At 45.3% G+C, this 25,107-nt stretch overlaps 1 protein-coding gene across 5 annotated transcripts in view; it reads left to right on the top strand.

The window, feature by feature from the left end:
• The window catches only part of LOC140077099 (coagulation factor VIII-like), an 810,463-nt gene that overhangs the window by 319,017 nt on the left and 466,339 nt on the right, over nucleotides 1-25,107 (top strand). The window lies entirely within an intron of this gene.

Here is a 25,107-nt window from a genome sequence, read left to right on the forward strand (position 1 = left end):
GATTTCTGGCAGACGTTGCACATTCTTTTGAGTGCAAACTGTTTGCACATGTATTTAAGAAGTATTTGTGCCAAATTTGTGGCACCTGCTGGCCTTTTGTGTGGCACCTGCACTATTCTTCATCCGACACAAATTTCTGCACTGAAATGTGTGTTCTGGTGCTCAGTCGGACCAGTCAGAATTGTGTTGCACGCCCCATGCAAAGGTGCAGCAAAAAAGTTGGTACACTATGTCGGAGCAGTGCTGGGAACGGCAGATTCATGAAGAATGTGCGCCAGAAGTCCTGAATCTGGCAAACACTGCCCACTACACCACTTGCACTGTTTTTAGTAAATATGGGCCAATATGTTTACTAATGTAAATGTATTTGGCTTATGTATTCATTGGTTTAAATTTTCAAGAATTTGTGCATGTTTAGAAGCAATTTTGTAATATTGAATTGTACAACTTTGGGATACAAAACTTCATACTAGTCATAATTAACAAATAATTGCTCACTTTGTCTTCTGTAGCCTCCATTTTTTTCACACAGTGCTGGTTAAAGTTTATTATTATTAAAGGGCATTAACCATCAGATTGACTGATAGTAGACTAGTCCTCCTAGGAATTCTTCTGCGAGGAACGAGTTTTATTGTAATCCAGAATGGCATGATTTTGACAAAAAAGATATGGGGAAATTATGCAAATTAGTCTGAGGTGCTTCAGCTGATGTCACCTTAAAATTTATTTACTTCTTTTCACTCTTCCCATCCTGGGGTTCTGCCCCATTCATAAATACAGAATATTCCACTGTCTTACTTCAGTGATGACTACGGAGCTAGCTACAATTAGATTACTGCAGATTACTTTACTACTCCCCTTAGGCAGACTGGAGTCTGCGTACTAGATTTCAACATTACACAAGCTCAAGTGACCCTAAAATTAATGGGACACATTCACTAAGAATGTAGGAAATTGCACTAAAAGTGCTCTGCCTGTGTAGAATGCTCGGTGTGACAGATTAATTAAGAACGTGCGCCAGAAATTATGAATATGGCGCTTCCCTGCACTGGCGAAACAGAGTTCACCAACTTTAACATAGGGCGTGCAACAGAATTTGCATGTTAAATCTGGAGCACGGTCTGACTGCACTGGGCAAGCAGTTTACACTAGAAAGAACATGCAAATTCCGACAGAAAACTGGCACAAAACTCTTAGTAATTGTGCCCAAATGTCTCACACTGATTTTGGGTTCAGACAAACACCGTCCAGGCCAACACTACATCTGATGTTGTACCAATCTACTAATGGTGGACCCCAATGGCAGTTTAGATGCCTAAGCCCTCAATTACAGAGTTAAGACTCCCCTCCTCTGTCCCTTATATGACAGATTTTTGATTTAAATAAGGGCTCTTAGGTTTTTATTGTTTTATCACTTTTACTTATTGTGGTAATAGTACAAAATATTCCATAATTTATTGGTCGAAGTCCTCCTTTCTCTTACAATTACACTTAGAATCAGTTTAGGGACAGATGTCAGCCATTAATCACCTTAGCAGGATGGCCTGCATAATATGGTCCCCAACCACAAAAGCTACATCAAAAGAGTTGGATGGGTGGGGGGTATAGCTAGCAGCCAATATGGCAGGAGACTCTGCTGTTCACCCTCAGAATACTGGGGCTCATTTACTAAGGGTCGCGCTGCTCGCTTTTGTCGATTATTTGCCTTTTTCGGGAATTGCATGGCTTGGACAGGCATTCAACAGGCGCCTGCGCTGGAATTTCGCTGCACGAAATCTTTTTTTAGTGCAGCTGCACTGGCTTGCATGCAGCACAAATTGGGGGACGTGCTATTGGATGATCCAACTGATTCGGACTGAGAGCGGGATTTAACTTTCAAATTGTGTTGCCAGCCCAAGCATTTACATGCACCACTTAAAAGATGATGATCTCTGTCCGACCTGAGCGGGGAAAAGATACATAGGATATTGGGCACACGATCTTAGTGAATCGCGGCACAGTGCATTATCGTCGGACCTAATCTTTAGGATGAGAGAGACAGACATACTTTTCTCTCATCTCAGGTTTCTTCTTCAGTAAACAACAGGTTAACCATTAACTGTTTTTGAGGGTGACAGATCCTTCAAAAATCTTGTAGTGGTGAATAGTGATGGTATTTAATATTCTATGCCATATACTGGGAAGCGAGAAAAAAAATCTGAATGCAGTGAAAATCATGAAAAAACGCATTACCGACATTTCTTGTGGGCTTGGATTTTACGTCTTTCACTGTGCGCCCCAAATGACAGGTCTTATCCATTCATTGGGTCAGTACGATCATGGGGATAACAAATTTGTATAGGTTTAATAATGTTTTCATACATTTATAATCTTTATTTCACTTAGTTAAAAAATCACCCTTCCATCGGTGATAAAACACAAAAGACAGAACAGGTAATGAATAAACATATGGACACCTATACAAGAAAGGTACCCTACCAGGTCTAGACATGTCTATTGTCCCTCCTATTTTTCGATCACATGACCCATGACGTCACGGAGCGGGTGTTTTAAAAGTCCAGTGTTCATTTGCACATATTAGATCATGACTAAGGCAGCATCTGCCGAAACGCGTTGATCATTGTACAGCTACGTGTGTCTGCATGAATTTTACATTTTCAATAAAAGAAGTTTGATTCACCTACCAACCGTCTCCACGTATGGTACAGAGTGCTGGATCCCCAACTTGTTCCTACTACTCCTACTTATATTCCTACGCTCCATAGGGAAATTTATCCCCACTAGACCAGCCAGGGATCAGTTACCAGGTCTCCGCATGGGACACCTGGAGGGTTATCCTACACCTGGAGACACATATACTACACCCTAGGGACATCTGATCACTATAGGAGTCCTAACATTATAATTCTTTTGTTAGCATTTCTGCCAGAAATCCAAGAAAACTTGGTACTGCCCTTGTAAGGGCGGGAGTTCATACACACTAGGATTAGGGACAGGAATAGGTGTTCCTCTAACTCCAACCGCATGCAGGGACGCCTCTGGATGAATCCCAGGACTCCCGGTCATCTTTACATATGAGGTAACACAGAGTATAACCTGATGCACCAATGCATGATACACGGCGTCTGAACTGGTAAGACTATCATATCTTTGCTATCAGGAGTGTACTAGGCTGCCAAATAGTGTCCTGCTGGTCCTCTATTTACCTCTTACGTTGGTAGGGTACCTTTCTTCTATAGGTATCCATATGTTTATTCATTACCTGTGCTGTCTTTTGTGTTTTATCACCGATGGAAGGGTGATTTTTTAACTAAGTGAAATAAAGATTATAAGTTTTATTTGATCACTGCCATGCTGGTAGATACTCTTTAAATTACAGTGGACTATAAGATACATTTCTTTATTTTGGTTAATCCATTTTTGCTTGTATTTTCATACATTTACAAATATTAAAACCTGTACCGTGTTCTAGTGTTAATAACTTTTTCATACAGATAATAACCCTTTTTTTTAGTGTACAGAGCTGTGGGTGGTGTCATTTTTTGAAACTTTTGATTATGTTTTCAATGCTTCTATTTTTAGGATTGTGCAACCTTTTGATCACTTTTATTTAATTTTTAAATATTTTTCAAAATGGCAAAAAAGTGCCATTTGCGACTTTGGGCACTATTCTCTGTTGCGGGGTTAAACGCAGTGAAAAAAAGTAATTATATTTTGATATATCTGGCATTTTAGGACACGGCGATACCTAATGTGTTTATGATTTTTACTCTTTATTTATATTTATATGACTTCTGGGGAAATGAGGGTGATTTGAAGTTTTTTAGTTTTTTTTTTTTTACTATTTTTCAGACTGGATCGGATAATTTAACCCTAGGTTGTCTGATTGATCCTACCATATACTGCCATTCTACAGTATGGCAGTATATGGGGATTTTGCACATCATCTATAATAATGTGCAAATCGAACATTGTAATAGATAGCCTAAAACATGATAGCCTTGGATCTTTGTGTGACCCAATGCTGCCATGGCAACAGATTGCTGCTCCCCGATGATGTCATGCGGAGCAACGATTGTAGCCAAGATGGCAGCGCCCACGCACCGCTGGCTCACGGGTGTTAGCGACGAGTGTTTGCTTAATTGTAAAGCAAACACCCGGGGGGTATGAAGAGGGCTCAGCCCGCTTACCACCATATTGTTATTTTACAAACACCATCATGCAAAGAACAATATCACTAATGATATCTCTGTTCAAGGCCCAAATACCACTATACCATGACCATTACATAATGACTGAATAATGCTACAATACCAAATGAAAATCTATACACACAGACCAGTATTTACCACCATATAGTGAACATATAGTATAGTAGACACCTGTTCTTCACAGAGACTGCAGTGTATTTCAATGACTTACAGACGTGGCCTGCTTTAGACGGGGGGGCAGCAAACTGGGCATTTGCCCCAGGGCCCCTGAAAAAAATCTCTTCTTTCATATGAATCTATAATTGTGTTTCTAAGTGTCAGAGAAAGGGAAATATTCACATTTAAAGTGAGAATTTAGGGTGCGATTTTTATGTATAACTCCCAACGGCACTTTAACAGTTAATAACTCAATTTTCCTGACACCTAGAAACACATTTAGATTTATATAAAAAAGGAGACTCTCCTCTTTCACAATGTCATGGGTGCTTCCTCACGACATGGGTCGCAGGCTCCGCCAGGCCCCTCTGTTCACCAGCACGGCGCTCGTGCCACTTACTTATCCCCATTCCTGCTCCGGCCGCCATTTGCACGTCCCCGACTCCTGAGGCGCGCATGTCGGGTCGCAAAGACTTAAAAGGCCAGCCCACCGCTGATTGCTGCTGGTCCTTCCCACAATCCTTTATTACCAAGCCTCTCCCTGCTCACCCTCACGAATCTCTGTGCCTTGTGGCTTAGAGAAAGCTTGTCTCATGCCCCATGCAGTTTTTTTGATTTCCCATTGCCCTGGTTCCGTTCCTGACAACGCACCGCTGCCGCCTGCCTTGACCTATTGCTACGTCCCTGACTCTGATCCTGTGCTGCCCATCCTGACCTCCTGCCTGTCCCCGACTACGATTCTGCTCAACGTCTCTGTACCGCGCCTTGGCTACCACCAATGGGTCCACTACCCCTGAAGCCTGACACATAGCAAAAAAAGGGGAGATTCGAGGTGCCACAGAGCCAAAGATATAGCCCCCTGAAGTGTGCGAAATAATCCCAGTGCATACCCCTATTAAATATCTGTCAAAGCCATGCAAATCCCAAAAACAGTGGGTAATCCGTCAAAAGTGCAATCTGGAACCCTTAGCATATAAGCCCCTATATTACTACTATGTTACTACATTTTGATGAGGGATAATATCAACTAATGTTCACAATCTAAGCACACAATTGCTCTCTGATGACCCTTTATTTTGTGATTTAAGTAATATGATGAACGTTCAATTCTCTTCGCTTAATATGGCTACGTACAGGGCCGTATTAAGGTTGGTGGGGGCCCCTGGGCGCAAAATCTGGTGGAGGAAAAATTTGGTGGAGGCCCCCACTGTGTGCAGCGTGCATACACGTCTTCCTGCTCACTATCCACTATCCCCGCAGTAACACAGCTACAATACAGCCGCCACATCCCCAGTAACACAGCTACACACAGCCACCTCACCCCCAGTATCAACATTTATACACACCTTTATATACACATACACATAAAGTTCTACACTCGTATGCTTGCACCCAAGTATACACACATTTATGTACCCATATACATTTACACACTAATACACAGAGTATACACAAACTCATAAAGTATATACACACATACAGTATATATACATCACACATACGGCATACACATTATATACAATATATATATACACACATACAGTATACACTGACCATATATACACATACATGCAGTATAAAAATACCATATACACACATGCTGCATATACATAAAGAATATACACACATACAGCAAATACACACACATTCAGTATATATAGCATTTTCACACACAGGAAATACACACACATATATTCAGTATACAGAGCATATACATACATACCACATACACCGCATATAAACATAAACATACATCATATGTGTATATATATATGCATATATTTAAATGTGCACATACACTCACCTGCCACTTTATTAGGTACACCTGTCCAACTGCTCGTTAGCACTTAATTTCTAATCAGCCAATCACATGGTGGCAACTCAGTGCATTTAGGCATGTAGACATGGTCACGACAATCTCCTGCAGTTCAAACCGAGCATCAGTATGGGGAAGAAAGGTGATTTGAGTGCCTTTGAACGTGGCATGGTTGTTGGTGCCAGAAGGGCTGGTCTGAGTATTTCAGAAACTGCTGATCTACTGGGATTTTCACGCACAACCATCGCTAGGGTTTACAGAGAATGGTCCGAAAAAGAAAAAACATCCAGTGAGCGGCAGTTCTGTGGGCGGAAATACCTTGTTGATGCCAGAGGAGAATGGGCAGACTGGTTCGAGCTGATAGAAAGGCAACAGTGACTCAAATCGCCAACCGTTACAACCAAGGTAGGCAGACAAGCATCTCTGATCGCACAGTACATCGAACTTTGAGGCAGATGGGCTACAGCAGTAGAAGACTACAACAGGTGCCACTCCTTTCAGCTAAGAACAGGAAACTGGGGCTACAATTTGCACAAGCTCATCGAAATTGGACAGTAGAAGATTGGAAAAACGTTGCCTGGTCTGATGAATCTCGATTTCTGCTGCGACATTCGGATGGTAGGGTCAGAATTTGGCGTCAACAACATGAAAGCATGGATCCATCCTGTCTTGTACCAACAGGCTGGTGGTGGTGGTGTCATGGTGTGGGGAATATTTTCTTTGTACTCTTTGGGCCCCTTGGTACAAATTGAGCATCGTTGCAACGCCACAGCCTACCTGAGTATTGTTGCTGACCATGTCCATCCCTTTATGACCACAATATACAAAACATCTGATGGCTACTTTCAGCAGGATAATGCGCCATGTCATAAAGCTGGAATCATCTCAGACTGGTTTCTTGAACATGACAATGAGTTCACTGTACTAAAATGGCCTCCACAGTCACCAGATCTCAATCCAATAGAGCATCTTTGGGATGTGGTGGAACGGGAGATTCGCATCATGGATGTGCAGCCGACAAATCTGCGGCAACTGTGTGATGCCATCACACTAGTATGGTGTACCTAATAAAGTGGCCGGTGAGTGTATATATGCTTATAGAAAAAAAAATGCATGTATAAATACAGTAAATGCATATATACACAGTATACACTCACCAGCCATTTTATTAGGTACACCATGCTAGTAACGGGTTGGACCCCCTTTTGCCTTCAGAACTGCCTCAATTCTTCGTGGCATAGATTCAACAAGGTGCTGGAAGCATTCCTCAGAGATTTTGGTCCATATTGACATGATGGCATCACACAGTTGCCGCAGATTTGTCGGCTGCACACCCATGATGCGAATCTCCCGTTCCACCACATCCCAAAGATGCTCTATTGGATTGAGATCTGGTGACTGTGGAGGCCATTTGAGTACAGTGAACTCATTGTCATTGTGATAAATTATGGGTTATGAGTTCCCTTCTTATGATTGAAAGAGAGTCACCTTTGCCCTGTAAGATAACGTAATTAAGGACATGTACCATAGGGCAACAGATCCCACCCCCCTCTGTGATTCCCTTTGTTCTCTTTCCCCCCCTTATCAAAAGAATTGGTAACTGGTTTCCTCTGTCCCTTAAAGGTGTTAATTGGTTTCCTGTGAAATGGTAGACTTGGTGTCTCCAAGGGCCTCATGGTTCTTCATGTGTCTTAAAATGACTCCTTAAGAACATGAAAAATTATACTTCAAAGAAAACTTAGTCATAAAGCAAATATTTTAATTTCTGGTCAACGGATCTGGATCAGTATCCCCTTATTGTCCTGGGGTGTCAAGCCCAAAGGATTTGAGAGATAGGAAGCCAAGAAAACGCCTGTTAGACAATTGGGCCAAAATTTAATAATGGTGTTTGGTACTGTTAGATTTGTTAATTCATGCTGGTAAATGTGGTGGGCATGTCTTCTTGTCAGGGGACTCTTGGGAAAAGTTATAACATATTTTGGGAAAAGGTCCCTGATTTTCCATCTTGATTAAGGTGTAGCCACACCCCTCTCACATGACCGAGGGGGCGGATCAATTGTGTAGTTAAATGTAACATGCTAGCATTGAATCCTTGTTGTCCACGGGGAATGCATTCAGCTGGCAGGACTTCCAAAATTTTCATCGGTTTTCCCCACCGCGGATCTTTATGCCAATCTAATTAGTAAGAGGTCTGTCTTTTCTTTTATTTTATCCCTTTTTATTTTACTGTTTGCTGTTATGTATGTCTGTTATTTTACCCTTTTTGTAACCATTAAGCATTGTGCCTATTTTGCATATTAAATAGTCCTTTAATAAGTTTTTCCTTGTGCTCTATACGTTCCCATACCTCTGGAGAGGGGAATTACCGCTAAGCCGTGTTACCGTGTGAATATCTTTGTGCTAGTAGTAGCTATAGACCGTGTGGGTCCAGGTGAACTGTACTGCATCTAGAAGAGTGTGTATCTCGGTGTATGTGTGCGGTCCTGGTGTGGGCTTCTCGTAAGCCATAATTACGAGTGGTGGCAGCCGTTGTATGGAACGGGTGACTTTCGGGGTGCTGAGTGGCCCTGTGTAGTAGCGTTCCATAGGCACGTAAGTGGTAGGGGGGTACATAGTGTGGTTGTGCGCCCCCTGGGCTGTGCGTGTGTAGTGTCTGGGATCCGAATGCGTTTGGTTTCCCTGACATGAGAATTAAGCTGAGTGGGTTTGCCGTGTGCTAGGAGAGTAGGAATTAGCGTAAGGACGCCATTTTGTGTGAGTGGGCGGAGCTTAGGGCTAATTTGCCTGGTCTCCTGCCGTACGCAAACCCCGTGTGTGGACTCCGGCGAGTGGGGTTCGTGACAGTCATGTTCAAGAAACCAGTCTGAGATGATTCCAGCTTTATGACATGGCGCATTATCCTGCTGAAAGTAGCCATCAGATGTTGGGCACATTGTGGTCATAAAAAGATGGACATGGTCAGCAACAATACTCAGGTAGGCTGTGGCGTTGCAACGATGCTCAATTGGGTACGTCTTTCCAATCTTCTACTGTCCAATTTCGATGAGCTTGTGCAAATTGTAGCCTCAGTTTCCTGTTCTTAGCTGAAAGGAGTGGCACCCGATGTGGTCTTCTGCTGCTGTAGCCCATCTGCCTCAAAGTTCGACGTACTGTGCGTTCAGAGATGCTCTTCTGCCTACCTTGGTTGTAACGGGTGGAGATTTGAGTCACTGTTGCCTTTCTATCAGCTCGAACCAGTCTGCCCATTCTCCTCTGACCTCTGGCATCAACAAGGTATTTCCGCCCACAGAACTGCCGCTCACTGGATGTTTTTTCTTTTTCGGACCATTCTCTGTAAACCCTAGAGATGGTTGTGCGTGAAAATCCCAGTAGATCAGCAGTTTCTGAAATACTCAGACCAGCCCTTCTGGCACCAACAACCATGCCACGTTCAAAGGCCTCAAATCACCCTTCTTCCCCATACTGATGCTCGGTTTGAACTGCAGGAGATTGTCGTGACCATGTCTACATGCCTAAATGCACTGAGTTGCCGCCATGTGATTGGCTGATTAGAAATTAAGTGTTAACGAGCAGTTGGACAGGTGTACCTAATAAAGTGGCCGGTGAGTGTATACATATGTAGACAGTAGATGCATATATACACAGTATATACATACATAGACAGTAGATGCATATATACACATATACACAGTATATACATATATACACAGTATATATACAGTAGATGCATATATACACAGTATATACATATATAGACAGTAGATGCATATATACACATATACACAGTGTATACACATATACATAGTAGATGCATATATAGACATATACACAGTATATACACACAGTATATAAACTGTATATACATATATACACAGAATATACATCATGTATACACACAGATAAATACATATTTAATGTATACTTACCCTTTTAGGGTGACCGGCCATCAAGTCAGGCGGGTGTTGGGGGTGGTTCTTGTTCGGGCGGGAGGGGGGATCTCATGTTGGGCCGGGGAGGGCGGAGGCAGGGGCGGGGGAGTGAGGGGGGTAGCAGAGGACGGTCACTCGTTCCGGGGGTGAGGGAGCGGAGGACGGCCACTTGTGGGGGGGGAGCGGAGGACGGTGCTTGTTCCGCTGGGGGAGGGGGGAGGAGCGGCGGACGGGCGCTTTTTTTTTGGGGGGGAGTGGAGGACGGCCACTTGTTCAGGCAGGGGGAGAAGTGGAGGACAGCCGCTTGTGTGGGGGAGGAGGGAGCAAGAGTGGGGAGGCCTGTCCATGCAGCGGGATGGGCGGGCAGGGAGGGAGGAACCTGTTGCGGGGTGTGGACGGCTCGGCCATGCATCTGAAGGGCGGACGGGGAGGCGGTAACTTGTAACGGGAGGCGGACGGCTCGGCCATGCAGGGGGATATGCGGGGAGGCGGTCACCTGTGTAGCCCCGCCTATAATCCGGCGCTGGCTACATAGTAACATTGCAATCTAGAACGTGTCAATAAAGTTACATGTAAAACCATAAACACCCACATGTTCTGGAATAAAGTTTTTGTTTCACACCATCCTCCTTTATTTATACCTAAGTTATGGCATTCTAACTGAAATTCTTATGAACTGCAGAGGGTTATGTTAATGCGCAGATAATACAATGGTGCACATCTAAAAATGACTTTTGCTATCTCATTAGCTTGGTTTATGGATATATAATTATTTGGGTTACCATTGTGTAAGGGAGCGCACAATGATAGATCTGTGTGAAGAGCAGTGCAATTTTCTGCAAAAAATGTTTGGCCCCCCCTGTGGATTTAACGCTCCCTCTGCTGCATATTTTGGTGAATATACATACCTGTGGTATGTATTAATTCCTCACATCTTACTGTTTTATATAAGTATTCTGGATTTGTACATGTTTTAGACAATTATTTTGAATTTTTAAGTGTGTAAGAATTAAAATGTTGTTCTTGTTTTCATGGTGATAATAACATAAAATAGTTTTTGACAGAATAGGTGCTTTTAATTTTTAATCTGTTTTATTGCTATATTTTGCAGGTCGTGACTGCTATGTTTTAAAATTTCTAGCTGAAAAGCAGATATTTTGTTATTTCAGTTTTAGTGATGATATGATGATTTATTCTTGTGAATGTGGTGCCCAGAGGTGGACTTGGTGTTATGGTATAAGGGCTTGCTGGAGCTTATAGTACATGTGTCATAGGCGGTGTTGAGAGATGTTAAGAGTGTTGGTCACAATTCCCTTTTCACATAATGTTCGCCAGCTTTAATATTGGCTATGGGGACATAGCTTGTTGGGTATTTTATAACAGGTTACTACTGGCAATAGGTACAGTCCAATCCTATATTACACTACCATGGATGGGCCTACACAGTTTGGCTCACAGTTGGAAATAATTTTAGGAACTTAATTTTATGTAAGTTCCCTATTACAGGGCGGACAGTGATAGATGTATGTTCCTTAGGCATATGGCACGCTGGCTGAACCATTACAGGTGCTGAGTGGAGCAGAAGAGCCCTTGTACAGCACTCTCTCTTCTGGCTATATCAGTTTATATATGAGGACGCCCTCCTGGAATGGACTGCTTGGTGCATTCTGAGGAAAATCTCTCACAGTGCTGTGATCGCCGTGGAGCTCCAAAGCTGGGAATGGATTTTTCTGTTGTTTAACACAGATCTCTATCTATTGGAAGCTGGGGCCTAGGCTGAATGTGAAGAGCAGTCTAAATAGCTGTGATAGAGATTTTTATCTAGGACTCAAAACAGTCCTTACCTCAGTTGTAAAGGTGACTTTCAAATTAACGCTTTCATGGATGCCCGGTACCCGGCAAGAACCAAAACCAAGACACATCAGTCTCTTTGTGTATGTAGAAATCTTCCCCAGTTTATTAGCCTCAGCTGCATATATCAAAGACAAAAAAATCAGCATCAAAGGGGCGTGAACAGAAGAGAGACTACTGCAATGCTATTGGCCATAATTAATTTTACCAGGGCATTCTCCGGAAAGGTTAATAGGCCTTGTTCATAGACATGTTTATATTATCCCAGCTACAGAATTTACTGAGAATGACTCCAGAAGCTTCTTGCTAATCAAAACAAGATAAGGAGAAGAACAGGCCGAAGGACAATCTTCTATAACAAGTGTCAAGGAGAAACTTTTACAGGCAGGTTACACAAAAATGGCTGAATCATGACATTAGCTGGACAGTGGTTAGCATGACTCCAGGCATGACCCCCGGCTAATACTAAAATGGCCGCTTGATCTCCAAAATGGAGAAATTTTGAAAATTTTGCTGTAATTTCGGTTTTATTTGTAAATGTCAAAATTGTAAAAATTGCTCTGGCCAATAACACAACAAAATTTCCAGAAATGTCTGGCCGTGAAAGGGTTAATACTAGAGATGAGCGAACATACTCGTCCGAGCTTGATGCTCGTTCGAGCATTAGCGTACTCGAAACTGCTCGTTGCTCGGACGAATACTTCGCCCGCTCGAGAAAATGGCAGCTCCCGCCGTTTTGCTTTTTGGCGGCCAGAAACAGAGCCAATCACAAGCCAGGAGACTCTGCACTCCACCCAGCATGACGTGGTACCCTTACACGTCGATAGCAGTGGTTGGCTGGCCAGATCAGGTGACCCTGGAATAGACTAGCCCCTGCCTGCGCTGCTCGGATCATTCTGTGTCTGGATGCCGCTAGGGAGAGAGCTGCTGCTGGTCAGGGAAAGCGTTAGGCTGTTCAATTAGAATAGTGTTAGGCAGGAGTGATTCTACAAGAACCCAACAGCCCTTCTTAGGGCTACAATAACGTTATACTTTTTTTTTTTTTTTAATTTGCAGCTAGTACCATATTGTGAGGAATTTGCAGGGGGACTTGCTACCGTTGTGTTTAGCTCTTAGTGACACACATATCCACCTCAAACACCAAAGTGGGAAAATTTATTAGGGGTTTGATTTCAATTAGGCACAGTGTGCCATTTACTTTTTATTTTACGTTTATTTTTTCATAACTCAGCGTCATCTCATCTGGCATAGCAGTGTGCTTTCATACTTGGCTAGAAAATAGCCATAGGAGAATCCAAACGGCTTACTTACGCCTACAATAGCGTTTTATATATATTTTATTTCTGGTTGATCTGCTGGTGGCTGTCCTTGCTGCAGTGCATCTACTACCAAATTGTGAGGAATTTGTAGTGAGACTTGCGACCTTTGTGTTTAGCGCTTAGTGACGCACATATCCATCGCAAAACCGAAGTGGGAAAATTTATTAGGGGTTGGATTTCAATTAGGCACAATCTGCCATTTCCTTTTTATTTTACGTTTATTTTTTCATGACTCAGCGTCATCTCATCTGGCATAGCAGTGTGCTTTCATACTTGGCTAGAAAATAGCCAAAGGAGAATCCAAACGGCTTACTTACGCCTACAATAGCGTTATATATATTTTATTTCTGGTTGATCTGCTGGTGGCTGTCCTTGCTGCAGTGCATCTACTACCATATTGTGAGGTATTTGTAGTGAGACTTGGGACCGTTGTGTTTAGCGCTTAGTGACGCACATATCCATCGCAAAGACCGAAGTGGGAAAATTTATTAGGGGTTGGATTTCAATTAGGCACAGTCTGGCAGTTTCTTTTTATTTTACGTTTATTTTTTCATAACTCAGCGTCATCTCATCTGGCATAGCAGTGTGCTTTCATACTTGGCTAGAAAATAGCCATAGCAATAGGATAGCATCGTTTGGTTTTAAAAACTAAAAAACACAAAAAAAAAACACCAAAAAACACAAAAAAAAGTTAAAAAAAAAATTAAAGTTATAACTTTCATTTTCAAAATGTTTAACCCGAGGGCTAGTGGTAGAGGACGAGGGCGGGGACGTGGGCGTCCAACTACTGCAGGGGTCAGAGGCCGTGGTCCTGGGCGGGGTGAGACACCACCTGCTGATGAGGGAGCAGGGGAACGCCGCAGAGCTACACTCCCTAGGTTCATGTCTGAAGTTACTGGGACTCGTGGTAGAGCACTGTTGAGGCCAGAACAGTGCGAACAGGTGATGTCGTGGATTGCCGACAATGCTTCGAGCAATTTGTCCACCAGTCAGTCTTCCACGCAGTCCACCCATGTCACCGAAATCGGCACTCCTCCAGCTCCTCCACCTCAGCCTCCTCCCCCCCAGTCTGCCCCCTCCCAGGAAAATTTGGCATTTGAACCGGCATACTCTGAGGAACTGTTTTCTGGACCCTTCCCACAGTCACAAACCACTTGTCCGGTTGCTGCTGAGCAATTTTCCGATGCCCAGGTTTTCCACCAGTCGCAGTCTGTAGGTGATGATGACCTTCTTGACGTAGTGGAAGAAGTGTGTAAAGAGGTGTCCGACGATGAGGAGACACGGTTGTCAGACAGTGGTGAAGTTGCTGTCAGGGCAGGAAGTCCGAGGGGGGAGCAGACTGAGGGATCGGAGGATGATGAGGTGACAGACCCAAGCTGGGTTGAGAGGCCGGGTGAACACAGTGCTTCTGAGACGGAGGAGAGTCCTCGACCAGAACAGGTTGGAAGAGGCAGTGGTGGGGCCAGACGGAGAGGCAGGGCCAGAGCAGGTGCATCAGCGCCAAATGTGTCACGTAGTGAAGCTCCCGTGGCGAGGGCTCCCGCGGCGAGGGCTAGATTTTCAGTAGTCTGGAGGTTCTTTAAGGAAACACCGGATGACCGACGGACTGTGGTGTGCAACCTTTGCCAAACCAGGATCAGCAGGGGTTCCACCACTACTAGCTTAACTACCACCAGTATGCGCAGGCATATGAATGCTAAACACCCCACTCAGTGGCACCAAGCCCGTTCACCTCCGGCCGTGCACACCACTGCTCCTTCCCCTGTGTCAGCTGATAGTCAGCCCCCTGCCCAGGACCCTGGCACAAAAACCCCATCGTCGCCTCCACGATCCTCCAAAGCATCCACCAGCGTTCAGCTCTCCATACCCCAGACGCTGGAGCGGAAACGGAAATATAGTGCAACCCACCCGCACGCCCAAGCCCTTAATGTCCACATCTCCAGATTGCTTAGCCTGGAGATGCTGCCCTATAGGCTAGTAGAGATCGAGGCCTTTCGCAACCTCATGGCGGCGGCCGCCCCTCGGTATTTGGTCCCCAGCCGCCACTACTTTTCCCGATGTGCCGTCCCAGCCCTGCACCAGCACGTGTCAGACAACATCATCCGTGCCCTGACCAATGCCGTTTCTGACAAGGTCCACCTGACCACGGACACGTGGACGAGTGCTGCCGGGCAGGGCCACTATATATCGCTGACGGCACATTGGGTTAACTTGGTGGAGGCTGGGACCGAGTCTGACCCTGGGGCTGGTCATATACTGCCGACGCCGAGGATTGCGGGGCCTACCTCGGTCCAGGTCTCAAAGGCCTACTATACCTCCTCCTCCTCCCACCCCTCCTCCACCTCCTCCTCCTCCGAATTACCATCCGTGGGCATGGCGCCATCAGTCGGTAGCTCTAGGCACAGCAGCAGTGCCGTCGCTAAGCGACAGCAGGCGGTGCTCAAACTGCTGAGCCTAGGCGATAAAAGGCACACGCCAAAGAGCTATTACAGGGCATTCCACATCAAACTTGTTAACTTTGTCGCCACCCTGCTGTGTAATCCACAAAATATACTGGCAAACTTTTATCATTTACCGATATTATTTCAGCGCTTCTTGCGCGTTTACATTCCCCTCACCCGCCATATCCCAAACTTATAAGAACGCTACTACACTTGATCTTATACAAAAGGTTCTTAGAAGTGCTGTTTGGGGAGTAGCCTAGAGACAGGGGCTTGGATTGGCGAAAGCTCGCCTGGAAGCGGAGCGCCAGCTCCATCCCAAGATCCAACTAACATAGTTTTAACTGCAGCACCTTTAATCTACTACTAGTTCACTGCCTCCATAATAATAATAATAATAATCTTTATTTATATAGCGCCATCATATTCCGTAGCGCTTTACAAATCATAGGAAACAAATACAAATGTAATGTAACAGAGCACAACATTTGTATGGAACAACAGGAGTGAGGTCCCTGCTCGCCAGAGCTTACGGTTTATGAAGATGATGGGGTAACACGAGGTAAAAGAATATTTAATGGTCAAGCCATTCTTCTTAGGGAATAGAACAAAATATAATAAATGGAATTGCTGTCGCTTGAACCACTCAGCCGTCATCTTATATACCAGGTCCAGGGTGAATGGGACTGCAGAGAAGTCTGGTGCCTGTTGGTTGCTGGATAACAGATGGGAGGACGACACAGGACGGGTTAGTAGAAGAGTTAAAACTTCATGCAGTTAATGAGTGTTATAGGCTTGCCTAAAGAAATGGGTTTTAAGAGCACGTTTGAAACTTTGGAGGTTAGGTATTAGTCTGATAGTCCGGGGCAGAGCATTCCATAGAATTGGTGCAGCTCTAGAGAAGTCTTGGAGACGCGAGTGGGAGGGCCGCACTAGGGTAGAGGTTAATCGAAGATCACTGGCGGATCTAAGAGCACGGGTTGGGCGATAGACTGAGATAAGAGAGGAGAGGTAGGGGGGTGCAGCATTATACAGAGCTTTATGGATGAGGGTTATTATTTTAAACTGTATTCGAAAGGAGACTGGCAGCCAGTGCAGCGACTGGCATGAACTGTAGGCATACATGGTCCCCTTATCAAACGAGCTGTGTCAGGCAGAATTTTGGGTTGTTTTCATGGCTTCCACAACAAACTTGTTAACTTTGTCGCCACCCTGCTGTGTAATCCACAAAATATACTGGCAAACTTTTATCATTTACCAATATTATTTCAGCGCTTCTTGCGCATCTGTTTACATTCCCCTCACCCGTCATATCCTAAACTTATAAGAACGCTACTACACTTGATCTTATACAAAAGGTTCTTAGAAGTGCTGTTTGGGGAGTAGCCTAGAGACAGGGGCTTGGATTGGCGAAAGCTGGCCTGGCAGCGGAGCGCCAGCTCCATGCCAAGATCCAACTAACATAGTTTTAACTGCAGCACCTTTAATCTACTACTAGTTCACTGCCTCCATACATGGTCCCCTTATCAAACGAGCTGTGTCAGGCAGAATTTTGGGTTGTTTTCATGGCTTCCACATCAAACTTGTTAACTTTGTCGCCACCCTGCTGTGTAATCCACAAAATATACTGGCAAACTTTTATCATGTACTGATATTATTTGAGCGCTTCTTGCTCACCTCCTTTGGTTCCTCTCTGCCACCCATTGGTTTGAAGCCTGAGTCCATTTAGGGTATGTCGCCATGCCACTCTCTAGCCTGCCGCTGCTGCCTCTGCCTCTGCATGCCGTCCCCTATAGTGTCAGGGTCAATTATTGGATGTTTTAGATGCTATCTAGCTTCATTCTGTCACTCTGTCATGGCCATGCTGTTGCCCATAATTTTGGCATAATGGTGCATTTAAGCAGCCTCGGAGGCATCCATGCATGCTGCCCCTGCTGTTTCCTGTCCATTTCCGTGGTGTTTCCATCCTTTTCTGAGGTTCCCAGGTGTTTGGCCAAGCTTCCCTGTGCAGAGCCTTGGTCCCCTTGAAAAATGCTCGAGTCTCCCATTGACTTCAATGGGGCTCGTTATTGGAGACGAGCACTCGAGCATCGGGAAAAGTTCGTCTCGAATAACGAGTACCCGAGCATTTTAGTGCTCGCTCATCTCTAGTTAATACCCCTTGGTTGAATGTCGGGGAGAAGATGCTTATCATCCGTCTTCTGTCTATATATCTGTCCTCTATCTTTCTAGTTATCTGTCTCCTATAATCTCTAACTATTTACATATCTAGCTTTTTCTCTATCTATCTATCTGTCTATCTATATATATATATATATATGTAAGATGAGACTGTGTGCAGCAGGCCTTCATGGTAAAATAGCTGATAGGAAACCACTGCTAAAGACAGGCAAAAAGCACAAAAGACTTGTTTGGGCTAAAAACACAAGGAATGGATAATAAACCAATTATGGAAATTTGTGCTTGGGTCTGATGAGTCCAGATTTGAGATCTTTGGTTCCAACCACCCTGTCTTTGTGCGAAGCAGAAAAGGTGAACGAATGGACTCTACACGACTTTGAAGAATATATATATATATATATATAATATATATATATATATAATATATAATATATATGACATATTTTCAGTGGTTTCACACTTTTTGTTAAGTATATAATTCCACATGTTTTAATTCATAGTTTTGATGCCTTCAGTGTGACTCTACAATTTTTATAGTCATGAAAATACAGAAAACTCTTTGAATGAGAAGGTGTGTTCAAGTTTTGGTCTGTACTGTATATGATATGTACCCCTCACACCACAACTGACCACATTGTGCTCCCACATATATATTATATATACCCCTCACACAGGGTCCCCCTTAGTATTTCATTATGAAGGGCTCTCAGTAAGGCTACCCCCTTTTTAATTTATTAGGCACAGGGGGTTAAACTCAACCAGTGGTGTCACAGTATAGGGGGTTAATGCACACATAGTGATGTCACAGTACAGCATCAAAGAGATAAATAAGAAAATGATGAAAACCATAATATTAACTGATGACCATAGGCTCACCCCACATAGACAAGTCACACTGACTCCCTATAGACACTATGAATATAACGGTGCATAAGCTAAGAGCTGTCTCCCCCTAGGAGACTAGTTATTGAGTACAATACTGATTTGACACAGGCAGAAGTGGCATCTAGTACCTCACAAATAACATGACTTCTCCTTTAGGGCCAGAATTGCCATAACTCATGGCTGAAACATTTTTCACCATGATGTATGCAGTCACCTGAATAACAGAAATGTATCGCACTGTGCTCATAAATAATATACATAACAAAACTGACCACAATGTGAAACAACTCTGAGCACCCTGCATGTATCAAAGAACACTTTGCACCTATACTGCAACCCCCGAATAAATAATACTATACCCCTAATTATACATGGTGCCTTCTGATTAAGTACACAAAACATGGTTCCCCCATTAATTTTTTGATATACGGCCCTCTTTAATTACTTAATCAATTTACCTACCGTATATACTTGAGTATAAGCCGAGACCCCTAATTTTACCATCAAAAACTGGGAAAACCTATTGACTCGAGTATAAGCCGAGGGTGGGAAATGCATTGGTCACAGACCCCCCCAGTATGTAGCCATTCAGCCCCCTATAGTATACAGCCTGCCCCTTATAGTATACAATTCTTCACTCTTTCACTACATGCGCTTTATTACTAGAGATGAGCGAGCACTAAAATGCTCGGGTACTCGTTATTCGAGACAAACTTTTCCCGATGCTCGAGTGCTCGTCTCGAATAACGAGCCCCATTGAAGTCAATGGGAGACTCGAGCATTTTTCAAGGGGACCAAGGCTCTGCACAGGGAAGCTTGGCCAAACACCCGGGAACCTCAGAAAAGGATGGAAACACCACGGAAATGGACAGGAAACAGCAGGGGCAGCATGCATGGATGCCTCTGAGGCTGCTTAAATGCACCATTATGCCAAAATTATGGGCAACAGCATGGCCATGACAGAGTGACAGAATGAAGCTAGATAGCATCTAAAACCTCCAATAATTAACCCTGACACTATAGGGGACGGCATGCAGAGGCAGCGGCAGCAGCGGCAGGCTAGAGAGTGGCATGGCGACATACCCTAAATGGACTCAGGTTTCACCAAAGGAGGTGAAATTATTTCCTATGTGAACAAAAAGTTGAAGGTATATTTAGTCGATAACACAGCATGGTGGCGACATAGTGACCAAGTTCCATAACGTATCTGGTGAAACACCCGAAAAATGAGCCTGACACAGCTCTTTTGATAAGGGGACGACATGTGGAGGCAGCCTTGGAGACGACTTCCATGATTAAGAGCGACATTATGGGGCATTCATATTGCGCTGCTATGATTGCAACTTCAGGTCGCCAGCATGGCGGCGACAGATAGACCGAGATCCATTACGTATCTGGTGAAACACCTGAAAATTCTGCCTGATACAGCTCGTTTGATAAGGGGATGATGTGCTGCATATCCTCTCATGCTCCAGGCTTCTGGGGTGTAGAGAGTTGAAATGAGACATTGGTGGACGCTGTGGAGGATCGTGGAGGCAAAATGGACAGGAAACAGCAAGGGCAGCATGCATGGATGCTTCTGAGGCTGCTTAATCTTGGGATGGAGCTGGCGGTCCACTGCCAGGCGAGCTTTCACCTGTCCAAGCCCCTGTCTCTCGGCTCCTCCTCACCCAAAATGGGCCTGGGGGCCAGAAGTGTTTACTTTGAAAAAATTATAATTTTCAAAGCAGGCCGGGTCGTTTGAATATTTCACCTAGGAATAATGGAATAGCATAGTGGTTCTATTTTTAATTGTTTTTACGGAAATGGTTCCATGATTAAGAGCGACAGAATGGGGCATCCATATTGCGCTGCTATGATTGCAACTACAGGTCTCCAGCATGGTGGCGACAGATGGGCCGAGTTCCACTATGTATCTGGTGAAACACCTGAAAATTCTGCCTGACACAGCTCGTTTGATAAGGGGACGATGTATGGAGGCAGTGAACTAGTAGTAGATTAAAGGTGCTGCAGTTAAAACAATGCTAGTTGGATCTTGGGATGGAGCTGGTGCTCCGCTGCCAGACGAGCTTTCGCCTATCCAAGCCCCTGTCTCTCGGCTACTCCCCAAACAGCACTTCTAAGAACCTTTTGTATAAGATCAAGTGTAGTAGCGTTCTTATAAGTTTGGGTTATGGCGGGTGAGGGGAATGTAAACAGATGCGCAAGAAGCGCTGAAATAATATCGGTAAATGATAAAAGTTTGCCAGTATATTTTGTGGATTACACAGCAGGGTGGCGACAAAGTTAACAAGTTTGATGTGGAAGCCATGAAAACAACCCAAAATTCTGCCTGACACAGTTTGTTTGATAAGGAGACCATGTATGGAGGCAGCTATATGGACGACTTTTGGAGGCAGTTATGGCGATGACGTGTGGAGGTAGCAATGGAGACAACGTGTGGAGCCAGCTAAAAAGACGACATGTGGAGGCTGCTATGGAGACAATTTAATTTGGATAGTGCCTGTATGTGGCAGTCCAAAACAGTTTTCAAACCAGAGGAGCAGGTAGGTGGTCCTCCAGAAAAATTAAATAGATTGAGTGCCTGTATGTGGCACTCCCAAAAATTGCTTAAAACAGAGGACTGGGTAGGTGGCCCTCCATAAAAATTAAATACATAGAGTACTATAGCTAGAGCCAGTTGGCCCTGGCAAAAAAATAGCCAGTTTCCTCTGCTTTAGTGTACAAAGAGGAGGAGAAGGAGGACAATGACGAGGTTGAGCTTCTTTCACCTGGTGGAGAATGAAAATCCGGAGAAATCCAGGCTTTATTCATCTTGATAAGCGTCAGCCTGTGAGCGCTGTCAGTTGACAGGCGTGTACGCTTATCGGTAATGATGCCACCAGCTGCACTGAAAACCCGCTCGGACAACACGCTAGCGGCAGGGCAGGCAAGAACCTCCAAGGCGTACAGCGCCAGTTCGTGCCACATGTCCAGCTTTGAAACCCAGTAGTTGTAGGGAGCTGTGTGATCATTTAGGACGATGGTATGGTCAGCTACGTACTCCCTCACTATCTTTCTGTAAAGATCAGCCCTACTCTGCCGAGACTGGGGACAGGTGACAGTGTCTTGCTGGTGTGACATAAAACTGGCAAAGGCCTTGTAAAGCGTACCCCTGCCAGTGCTGGAAAAGCTGCCTGCTCGCCTACTCTCCCTCGCTACTTGTCCCGCAGAAGTACGCCCTCTGCCGCTAGCGCTGTCAGAAGGGAAATACTGTTTCAGCTTGTGCACCAGGGCCTGCTGGTATTCATGCATTCTCACACTCCTTTCCTCTCCAGGGATGAGAGTGGAAAGATTTTGCTTGTACCGTGGGTCCAGGAGAGTGAATACCCAGTAATCGGTGCTGGAATAAATTCTTTGAACGCGAGTCCCAACGCACAAGAATTCACTCCCCTCACTGTCCTGACTGCCCATTTCCTCCTCCTCCAACTCCTCTTCTTCTGCCCATACACGCTGAACAGTGAAGGACTGAACAATGGTCCCCTCTTCTGTCTCGCCAACATTCTCCTTCTCTTCCTCCTCATCCTCCTCCACCTCCTCCGATATGCGCTGAGAAACAGACCTAAGGGTGCTTTGGCTATCAACAAGGGAATCTTCTTCCCCCGTCTCTTGTGACGAGCGCAAAGCTTCCGACTTCATGCTAACCAGAGAGTTTTTCAACAGGCCAAGCAGCGGGATGGTGAGGCTGATGATGGCGGCATCGCCACTGACCATCTGTGTTGACTCCTCAATGTTACTCAGCACCTGACAGATATCAGACATCCACGTCCACTCCTCATTGTAGACTTGAGGAACTACCAGTTCTGGTGGAAGTTGACATCTGGCAGTCTACAATCGCGCTGCGCTGCTGGTAAACGCTGGATAATATGATTAATGTTGAATTCCACCTCGTGGGAACGTCGCACAACAGTCGGTGAGCGGGCAGTTGGAGGCCTTGGTGACCTTGGTGACCAAATCAGACAGATTGGGGTATGTCTTGAGGAAACGCTGAACTATGGCCAGGCATGGCACATGTGTCAGTCTGCCGAGTTGCAGAGCCGCCACCAGGTTACGGTCGTTGTCACACACAAACAGGTTCAGCGGTGCCAGCCACAGATCAGTCTGCGCCGTGAGGCCCTGCAATCCTCGGCGTCGGCTATATATCAGCAGCCCCAGGGTCAGACTCAGTCCCAGCCTCCACCAAGTTAACCCAATGTGCCGTCAGCAATATATAGTGGCCCTGCCCGGCAGCACTCGGCGTTGGTCAGGGCAAGGATGATGTTCTCTGACACGTGCTTGTGCAGGGCTGGGACGGCACATTGGGAAAAGTAGTGGCGGCTGGGGACCGAATACCGAGGGGCGGCCGCCGCCATGAGGTTTCGAAAGGCCTCGGTCTCTAGCAGCCTATAGGGCAGCATCTCCAGGCTAAGCAGCTTGGAGATGTGGACGTTGAGGGCTTGGGCGTGTGGGTGGGTTGCGCTATACTTCCTTTTGCGCTCCAGCATCTGGAGTATGGAGAGCTGAACGCTGGTGGATGCTGTGGAGGATCGTGGAGGCGAAGATGGGGTTTTCGCATGGGAGGTGTTTGGGCCGTGGTCCTGGGCAGGGGGCTGACTAGCAGATGACACAGGGGAAGGAGCAGTGGTGTGCCCGGCTGGAGGTGAATGGGCTTGGTGCCATTGAGTGGGTTGTTTAGCATTCATATGCCTGCGCATACTGGTGGTAGTTAAGCTAGTAGTGGTGGAACCCCTGCTGATCCTGGTTTGGCAAAGGTTGCACACCACAGTCCGTCGGTCATCCGGTGTTTCTTTAAAGAACCTCCAGACTTCTGAAAATCTAGCCCTCACCACGGGAGCTTGACTACGGGCAACATTTGGCGCTGATGCACCAGCTCTGGACCTGCCTCTCCGTCTGGCCCCACCACTGCCTCTTCCAACCTGTTCTGCTATAGGACTCGCCTCCGTCTCAGAAGCACTGTGTTCACCCGGGCCTATCAACCCAGCTAGGGTCTGTCACCTCATCATCCTCCGATCCCTCAGTCTGCTCCCCCCTCGGACTTCCTGCCCTGACAACAACTTCACCACTGTCTGACAACCGTGTCTCCTCATCGTCCGACACCTCTTTACACACTTCTTCCACTACGTCAATAATGTCATCATCACCCACAGACTGCGACCGGTGGAAAACCTGGGCATCGGAAAATAGCTCAGCAGCAACCGGACAAGTGGTTTGTGACTGTGGGAAGGGTCCAGAAAACAGTTCCTCATAGTACGCCGGTTCAAATGCCAAATTTTGCTGGAAGGGGGCAGACTGGGGGGAAGGAGGCTGAGGTGGAGGAGCTGGAGGAGTGCCGATTTCGGTGACATGGGTGGACTGCGTGGAAGACTGACTGGTGGACAAATGGCTAGAAGCATTGTCCGCAATCCACGACATCACCTCTTCGCACTGTTCTGGCCTCAACAGTGCTCTACCACGAGTCCCAGTAACTTGAGACATGATGAACCTAGGGAGTGTAGCTCTGCGGCGTTCCCCTGCTCCCTCATCAGCAGGTGGTGTCTCACCTCGCCCAGGACCACGCCTCTGACCCCTGCAGCAGTTGGACACCCACGTCCACTCCCTCGTCCTCTACCCCTAGCCCTCGGGTAAAACATTTTCAAAATTTTTGTGTTTTTTTTTTTAAAACAAAACGATGCTATCCTATTGCTATGGTTAGTTTCTAACCTACACTGACAGCACACAACTGGATTTTGTGCTGTGCCAGATGACTTTGAGTTATAAGAGAAATAAACGTAAGAAATAAATAAATCAGCAGACTGTGCCTAATTCAAATCAAACCCCTAATAAAATGTCCCACTTCGGTGTTTGAGGTGGATATGTGTGTCACTAAGAGCTAAACACAAGTCTCCCTGCAAATTCCTCACAATATGGTTCTCCTATGGCTATTTTCTAGCCCACACTCAAAGCACACTGCTTTGGCAGATTACTGTGAGTTCTAAAAAGAAATAAACTTAAAAAAAAATAAATCAGCAGACTCGGCGTAATTCAAATCAAACCCCTAATAAATTGCCCACTTCGGTGTTTGAGGTGGATATGTGTGTCACTAAGAGCTAAACCCAACGGTCTCAAGTCTCCCTGCAAATTCCTCACAATATGGTACTAGCTGCACTACTAATGCCAGCAAGCCCAGCCACAAGCAAACCAAAAAAAAAGGAAAATATAACGATATTGTAGGCCTAAATAAGCCCTTGGGGTTCTCCTATGGCTATTTTCTAGCCCACACTCAAAGCACACTGCTTTGGC

This window comes from Engystomops pustulosus, chromosome 9 (assembly GCF_040894005.1).
Source record: "Engystomops pustulosus chromosome 9, aEngPut4.maternal, whole genome shotgun sequence".
Lineage (NCBI taxonomy): Eukaryota > Metazoa > Chordata > Amphibia > Anura > Leptodactylidae > Engystomops > Engystomops pustulosus.